This window comes from Ascaphus truei, chromosome 3 (assembly GCF_040206685.1).
Source record: "Ascaphus truei isolate aAscTru1 chromosome 3, aAscTru1.hap1, whole genome shotgun sequence".
Lineage (NCBI taxonomy): Eukaryota > Metazoa > Chordata > Amphibia > Anura > Ascaphidae > Ascaphus > Ascaphus truei.
In genome coordinates this window covers 367,966,906-367,976,162 of record NC_134485.1, presented here as the reverse complement: position 1 = coordinate 367,976,162, position 9,257 = coordinate 367,966,906, and the positions used below count along the sequence as shown (strand labels likewise).

At 43.4% G+C, this 9,257-nt stretch overlaps 1 long non-coding RNA gene across 1 annotated transcript in view; it reads right to left on the bottom strand.

Annotated features, from left to right (window-relative positions):
* Positions 1-3,405: 3,405 nt before the first annotated feature.
* The window catches only part of LOC142490201 (uncharacterized), an 82,442-nt gene continuing 76,590 nt past the window's right edge, over positions 3,406-9,257 (bottom strand). The window contains exon 3 of the long non-coding RNA XR_012800003.1: positions 3,406-3,550. This is a non-coding gene — a long non-coding RNA (uncharacterized LOC142490201). The remainder of the gene's footprint in view (positions 3,551-9,257) is intronic.

Below are 9,257 nucleotides of genomic sequence, written 5' to 3'. Positions count from 1 at the left end.
ACCCTGTTCTTTTAATGTAACCATGTATTTTTATAACTCTGTGCCAAGGACATACTTGAAAACAAGAGGTAACTCTCAATGTATTACTTCCTGGTAAAACATTTTTAGAAATAAAATAGAGACAGAGACAAGGAGTGGGAGATAGGTCATAAATTGCAGGGGAGTAGAACTCCACCCTCAGATCCCAAGAGGAGCGCTAGAGAAGGGGTCTCACCTGTAACTATGTAAGTACTCAATTATGTTTTAAGGTAGTCTTGGGTAGTAGGGGTTCTATACCTTTCTCACATATGTAAGGTGTAGGGGTTAAATTAAAATGTAGAGTGTCAGCCCTGCAGCCCACTAAGCGCGGCAGTCCTGTAAAATGTGTTAGAGTTGTCTGTGTGTCTCCCACCAGGGATAAGGTGGGGAGAATCATATCATGTTTTAAATGTATGGGTTATTGTAACAATGTTTTCTGAATAAGGGGGAAAGAAAATGGTTCTTGACAATCCCCAGGTTTATATTTTTTATTACAGTAAGGTTCAGAGGAAGTTATTTAGTATGGATAAAAATCCATTTGCATAGGAAGCTGCTCCGCCTCTAAGCTTCAAAGAGTCATCTTCAAAGGCTCCAGGATATGCAAGGTGTTAACCAGGGTAAAGCCAGGAAATTACGGGTTTGAAACTTTTGTTAGCAAAGAAGGGTGAAGGAAGAGAATTTCACTGAGCCATCTGGTACATTGTCCCTCTGCCCAGACTAAGCGACGTCCGGTCAGAGCGGCAGGGTCCCATATGCTAAGTGACAAGTGGGGGAAGATGGCAGTTCGCACATGCTCAGTTGCTGTACTGAAGCTGTCTGCCAGGTTCTGTAGAGACTGGCAGAACTCTTCTGTAGGTGGGATGATTGGTTTCCGCGCAAAAGATTGGCTGTCTGTCAGGGGAGAGTTCCATTTAAGATTCATCTGAGCTACAGCGTGCGGTGCAAAGGTCGTAACATTGTAACTAAGGATAGCACTCTGCTTCAAGAGTTCGTTAGAACTAAGGATTTGCGAACGAATCCTGCAAGGACAAAATAAAAAGTTTACTTTTGGCGGAGAAACAGGGGTTGCCGCTAGCGCCCCTAGCCCAGGACTGTTACACAACTCTTTTTGTGCATCAACCCCGCTTGTGGGAATTGATGCCTAGAGACTTGATTTCTGTGGATTTCGTTCCGTGGACATTTTATTTAGTTTTATCCAGTTTGCAGTAAGTGTTTATTCATGTTATTTTGTAAATCAAGCTGTGTGTGTTTCTTATGTAAATAAATGACAATTTATTTTATCTCACGTTTTGTTCAAGCAAAGGATCCAGGTATTTATGTGTTAAAAGCATTGGTCTCCCGTGACACTCAGACACTTTATAATTGACTGTTGAGCAGTTTCAGAGTTACTGCAGCATCTTTCCATGGCAGTCTCAGGATTTTGAAACAGGTGATTCTCTCTTTTTCCTAAACTCTCACTGAGGTCACCTGAGGCTTGAAGAGACATCCCTGAGGTCATCCTTACAGCCCCCCCTCCTCCTCACAGCCCCCCCTCCACATCACAGTCCCCTCCTCCACCTCACAGCCCCCTCCATTCCTCACAGCCCCCCTCCACCTCCTCCTCCTCACAGTCCCCTCCACCTCACAGCCTCCCTCCACCTCACATCCTCCCTCTCACTGCGCAGCACTTACCTGATGATGAAGGTCGGCCTGCAAGAGATGGATGGCAGTAGTGTGGCGAGGGACGGCGGCTACGGAAGAGGACCTTGGCTGTGGCAGCAGAGGGCAGTGGTGGAGCCCACCCCAGCAGACACAAGAAGTTTTAATTGACTTCAAGGTCAAACCGCTGGGGCGGGCTCCACCACTGCCCTCTGAGTCACCACTGCCATGGTCCTATTCTTCTCCCATCGCTACCGGATGGACCTTTGTCCCTGAATTATCCCATTGCCCCTGAAATATGGAACAATTATGTGACCGACAAACCTTTCAGGGACAACAGGACAAGTAATTGAATGAAGGGACAATCCCATAGATATGGGACATCTGGCAACCCTAATATACAGCCCCAGTCAACTTTAACCCATGGTTCAGTCAATAGCCAAGAAAGTTGTCAGAATGAAGCAAACTACCCCAGCTGCTTTATTGGGAATAAAGATGAACAAAATTGATAGTCTTTGAATTGAAAAATGTGGCTACCAGAGCCTGAGATATCCATATGCTGGTCCAATTAGTTAGAGGCTTTGTTACTAGGGATTATCTGTGGGTCTCTGAATCCAGCAGTGGCTGTTTCAGTGCTTGACTCTTTTAAGAGGTTGTGCTACAGTATGTGAGTTTTAAATTTAACAAAGACTAGCAGCACCTTTACATGTAGGTATCTCATTAAGTAAGGGGTCCCCGGAGCTTAAATTAATGTGGTCCAGTTCCAGAGATCCACCTGCTTCAAACCTGAAGGGGAAATACATTTTTGTTTTATTAAAGGTACTTCTCCTTTAAGACACCTTTTCATGCAAGAAGACCCCATACAACCAATTGAAGGGAGTTTGTGGTATGGCGTCTTCCATTTCTGGAATACATCTTCTGGAATATCACCCTTTAGTAAATATGGCCAAAATTTCAGTTGGAACAGGAGGCAGTTTCTGAAACCTGGTATGAACAGATCAGGAAATGGTCAAATTTAAAAACACACCTTCTGAATAAAGCATTCCAATAGCATAGATTCACAAGTACTTATCCCCACACCCAGCCACTTCCACCACTGTGTATATATGTCTCCAAACATACCACGTAGATTATAAACTCTCCAAGGCAGGGATTTCTTTTCCTACATTATCATGTTCTTATTGAATTATAATTCCCTGTATTCTGTTATCTATTTTGCAAGGCGCTGCATACATAGTTGGTGCAGACATGGAATGACATACAATTATTCCCAATAGTTTAATGCAAAACTGCATTAGCAGTCAATGGCACACGTAGCTTATCAATAGAAGTGGCTTTGTTAGAAAGATTCATTTAATTTTATTTGTGTAAAAGTCACTTCCTATTTTCTTTGAGCCTATTTCATTTGACCATTATCTAGTAATTATAGCACTGTCCTATTATTTCTTTAAGCTAATTATGCTGACATCATTAGTCAAACAAAATATCAAAAGGTTAAGACCGCTTCCAGTTTTATCACAGATTGGGTAAAAATTATAAAACCCCCACAAGAAAATAACGTGGTTGCGATTCCTAGTCTTTCGGGACCAAAAAGTAATGGTCAGCCCATCCCTTACCTTCTATCATCAGGCTACACGTAATTGAAGTTTCAAACATTTTTTAACCCAAGTCACAAAAATACATTATGCAAATTAGGACAGGCTACAGCAAATTCCATGTTACTCATTTTATTTTGTTCAAAGTTCACATGTAAAAGGATAAACAAAACTTGTTTTTGTGTTCAGTTTCCTTGATACCCTACAACCTTCAGCTGGTGAGATCAGACTCACAGCAAAATGTCGGCCCACACTATACAGTATATCAAAGACAACAGGTGGAGCAGCCCAAGGCCCATCTGGAAAAAAAACCAAGAGCAAAAGATTTCTCAATGAATTACTGTCTATTATTGATTACACTGCAGAGTGCTACATGTTTGAAATCTGTCACTCTAAATATAGGGTTTTTAATAAATATAAAATTTACTGGTTACTAATATTTTTCATCTTTCAACAATTGAAACATCAACTGATTCTACATAGATTTATTCAATGTTTATTTATTTTAAAAGCAAAACAAAAACAAAGGAGATATTGGATTACATTATTGTTACTGTAAATACTTAAAAAAATTACAGAAGTGTAAACAAAATTATACGTATATAGACACACACACACACACACACACACACACACACACACACACACACACACACACACACACACACACACACACACACACACGTCCCCATTCACAATATGGGAGTCATCCAAACTTAGGATAGCTAGGTCATTAGGCTTTTAGTACATGACAATACTAATGTACTACAGACATTTTAGGATGCCAATCACGCTTACCTGATGCCCATACATACCTCCAAACAGTCTCTCTCCAGAAGAGACTGGTATGCTGTATTATAACAACCAGAACTGACTTAATAGGAGGACACAATGCTCCTCACTAACGATCCCTATGGAGGGACTGCACTAATACTTTGATAAGTTCTTTATTCAAAGGAGGGTACAGGCGGTCCTCGTTTTACGATGTTTCGTTTTACGACGAACGGCTTATCCGATGCTTGTCAATGCATCCCTATGGCCCGTTTTACGACGCCCGAACGGCTTATCCGACGCTCTTACGACGCTTTAAAAAATTGCTACAAATGAACAACCAGACGGCTGCAGGCTAGGGAAATCATTCTGAATAGTCTGTGTGAAGGTTTGGTGGTGTATTTTAGGCCCTAAACCATGGCTAATCAAAGCAAAAAGCAAAGTACTGTTACTCCAAAAAGGAATAGAAAATCTATAACTTTGGAGACCAAGCAAAACATAATAAAGCGCTCTGAGAAAGGAGAGACAAACACAGAAATTGGACGTGCCTTGGATATACCTCGCACAACTATTGTGACAATAATCAAAGACAAGGCAAGAATCTTGGAACAGATCAAGGGCTCAGCACCTATGCAAGGTACAACAATAAGGGAACGTGTTGGGCATATTGCAAGGGTAGAAAAACTCCTCATCATATGGCTGGAAGATCAATCCCAGCGTCATGTGCCCATTAGTTTAGCCTTAATTCAGGCCAAGGCTTTGAGTCTGTATGAGGACATTAAGCAACAGCATGGAGAAGGGACCACTGAGGAAACGTTCACTGCAAGTAAGGGCTGGTTTATGCGGTTTAAAGAGAGGGCAAATTTGCATAACATTAAAGTGACCGGGGAAGCTGCTAGTGCGGATGAGGAGGCAGCTAAAACCTTCCCTGTTACATTGGCCAAAATTATAGAGGACGGTGGCTATTGCGCACATCAAGTGTTCAATGTTGATGAGACTGGGCTCTACTGGAAGAAAATTCCCAGTAGAAGCTACATTGCAAAAGAGGAAAAATCTTTGCCCAGGTTTAAAGTTGCAAAGGACAGGCTGACTCTTCTGCTTGGATCAAATGCTGCAGGTGATTTCAAGCTAAAACCTTTGCTTTTTTATCATGCAGAAAACCCTAGGGCATTCAAGGGTTATGCAAAGAGCACACTTCCAGTGATTTGGAAGTCCAACCGTAAGGCATGGGTAACAGGGAGCCTTTTTGAGGACTGGTTCCAGCATCAATTTATTCCAGCTGTGCAATTATATTGCATGAACCAGAACCTCGATTTCAAAGCATTGCTGCTCCTGGACAATGCTCCTGGCCATCCCGTGTACCTGGATGACCATCATCCAAACGTCATGGTGGTATTCATGCACCCCAACACCACCTCATTGATACAGCCGATGGACCAGGGGGTTATCGCTTCCTTCAAGGCCTACTATCTTAGGCGAACATTTGCCCAGGCCATCAGAGCAAGCGATGTGGAAGGTGGTCCAACCTTAAAAGAATTTTGGAAGGGTTACAACATTCTCCATGCAGTGAAAAACATCAGAGAGGCATGGAATGAGGTGAAACAATCCAATTTAAATGGAGTTTGGCGTAATTTGTGCCCTGATTTTGTGTCTGATGTCCAAGGCCTTACAGAGACTGTTGCAAAAGTTACAGAAACTGTTGTGCAAATGGCCAGAGATCTCAACTTGGAGGTGGAAACTGAGTATATTGAGGAGTTGCTCGCCTCACATTCTAACGAGTTGAGCAATGAAGACCTCATGCAATTAGAAGAGCAAAAAATTGCTGAAGAGGAGGCCCACCAATCTGCTGATGCGGCACAGCCACAGCCACGTAAATCATTGTCAAGCAAAATGTTGGCTGCGGCATTCAAGCACATTGATAGCGCACTGGCCATATTTGAGGACAATGACCCTAACATTGAACGGAGTTCAACAGTCAGTCGTGGGGTGTCTAACCAAATCAGCTGCTATAGAGAGATCTACACGCAGAAAAGGAAAGGATCTGTCCAGACTTCAATGAAGAGATTCTTCAAGAGGCCGAAACCTTCAACTCCACCTACATCACCTCCAAAAAGTCCGTTGTCTGTTGAAGATCCCCTCCCCCAATCATCTTCCTCCAATAATTGATGTGTTTTTTTTTTGCTCATGTACATTTCTGTACAGAATACAGCATAGTTTTATTTTTATAGTTTTATTTTACAGTTCTGGAATCAATAAATATAATGGTTCCATCATAATCTATGTGTGCGCTGCATATCTTATTGCTTGAGTAACATTTTCTGTGTATTTTAGCATTAAAAATGCCTTCAGGAACGGAACGTTTGATTTAAACAGTGTTCCTATGGGAAAACGGGTTTCGCTTTACGACGCTTCGCTATCCGACGCCATTTTGAGTAACGCATTGCGTCGGATAACCGAGGACCGCCTGTACATGGTGAGAGGGGCTAATGATACCTTAGGTGTTTATATTATAAAATACACCAAATATATGTTTGTATGTGCATAGGTTTTATACCCTGCTTTATTTTACAGATTGCGTTTAATAAAATTGGTTTGAGTAAATATTCAATATACAATACATTATTAGGGGCTAATAGAATGTATAATTCCTAGTATTATCTCTACATAACAAGTCTAACTGTATTACATTGATTTATTCACTTATGTGAGTGCACTCTAAGGGGTACTTTGGTGGAGGAACACCACAATACTTGCAGAGAACACTCCACCGCTCTCTTGTTTACATTTCTTCTACTTACCCTAGTGCACCCCTATTTATGGTAATAGGAAGAGGGGGGGGGGTGTATATCTACGTTCATTCTGACTCTGTGATAACACTGACACAGTACCACATGTCTCACCATTTGATGATGGATCATTAAAAACGTTTGTCCTCTCTCACAGAAGCCCTCTTGGATTATTAAGACGTTTGCATTATGTCGATATGTGGTATATTTTAGTGGAATAGTGTATATATTTAATGTCAACAGCGTATTACCTTAAACAGTACCCTGCCATACCCAGTTATTTCTATAGGTTGTGTACCCTGTATTACACCTAAAAATGATGATCCGGTGACCTTTACAGTCCCAGCCCGATTTCCTGTTTGCACATGTCTGGTTCTATGGGCAAGGGTAGGGGTACGTTAAAAACTTACACAGCCCCTGCAGGCTCAAAACCCAAACCTACAAAACGACATATATTTGTGTCAATAGGATTGCTACTGTAGCCCTCTTTCCTGCTGATATAGAGAGACTACTAGTGCTGTATGTACCTGCTGGCTCAGCGAGATCTGGGCCTCCGCTAACTGGGAGCCTGGGGTAACAATATGTTCTTGGCAGCGCCTCCAGTTACCCAGGATCCCCAATAAGTAAGATTCCCCTAGGTAAGAATAATGATAACAAGCCTCAACGTTGTAACCTTTTACTAATAAGTAACCGCAAAACCTTAGCGTACACCTATTAGGGATAAAACACATATAGTCACAGTACATGAACAGCTGATATTCAGTAAATATACCCCAGTGGCCTGGCCACTCTCCACATTGAGTAATGTCACTTCCCACCACCGCGTGTACCCCACACCGTGTCCAATGTATAGACTCAGTCCCTTGGTCACTCAACCCAGTGTCCCCAAAGAACCCTCCCCCAAGGCAGGATCAGCGCCTGAAGGTACCGGTGTTGGTGCACTTATTAAATACCTTCCGGCTACTCCAGCAGCCGGTAACAGACTTCGAAAAGGATCCGCCGATCCAGCATAGTCTCTCACGAGTTTGGTAATGTCCAGCAGTTTGAGCCCAAACCACTGTTCGCACACCGCAACTCAGGAAGAACACTGTGTCCCTGTCTGCTAATACAGTAAGGGAATAGAATGTCTCTCTCTCTCTAGGGCTTTCCCTGCAGCACCACAAGCTAATGGTGACTCAGGGTCTGCACTGGGACTGAGGGGGAATCTGGCCTACGCAGGCGGGTCACTGACCCCCTGCACACACACAACCTATCTCCTTGCTCCTCCGGCGCCCTCTACTAGCGTGGTCTCTCCCCCACGCTTCCCTTTCCTGCCTGCCAGCAATCCCTGCACGCCTATTCGTTCCCTGGTGTCAAGTGGCTCAGCTGAGGCTCATGGGAATTGTAGTTTTACTTCAGAGCCTACTGGTATTGACCAGCCGTTTTCGCGCGCTTACACTGCGCATGTGCGAACTCTCTCCGTGCCTCTGGTCGTGCATGAGTATTGCGCAATGCCCATTACAACATGGCGGCACCCTGTGCTATCGGGCCGCCGCGGAACCTCTGGACGCTCCCTCAAAGCACCCCCCATGATTGCACCCTGCAGCGGAGGTACAGAGAGGAAACCAGAACACCCCTACACTACTGTGATAGTGACCTAATGTATACAACAAAAGATAAAGCCTTTACAAAAACTTTTTTCAGTGTCTTCCAAGTTGGCGATCCATAAGTTAAAAACGGGTCATTCAGGAAATGGGTACATGAAATACAAGAGAATATGCCCTGCGAGGTGTGTAACCCCCTGTATAATGAGATCACACACACTCACACAGTCCCCTGGCAGATTCCCCTCTAATGTGCTCTGGACATGTGACTGTGATGGACATGAGAGCAGCCAATAATAACGACTGTGGAAGGGGAGGGACTATGAGGGAGAGGAGCCTTTTAAAAGGAAATGTGGTGGCCATGTTGGATTCAGATCTACGCGGACTAAGTGCTATCAGGTTCGGTCGCGGTCTGCATTGGGTGCACGTGTGCCTGTGTCATCAGGAGCAGAGAGCTACAGTGCCAGACATGGACGAGCGATCAAGCACCGCTGTAGGGGACAATAGTCAACAGCTATAAAAGCACAGTGAAGCACCATTTTTGAAGAACAGGCCAGCAACAGGTTTAGTACACCACAAGCTCCCATGGTGCGCTGGCACCATTACAAGCCAACATACTCAGAATTAGGTGGGTACTAAACCACTGACACTGACTCACACCCATGCCGTGTTATTTGGGAAATGTTTTGTACAGGCAGTCCTCGTTCTACAACGCTTCGTTTTACAACGAATGGCTTATCCAACGCTATGCAATGCATACCTATGTTCATTTTTACAACGCCAAAACGGCTAACGCTCTTACGACGCTTTGCAAAGTTGTTTGTGTATATAATATATATATTATACTATATTATACTATATAATAT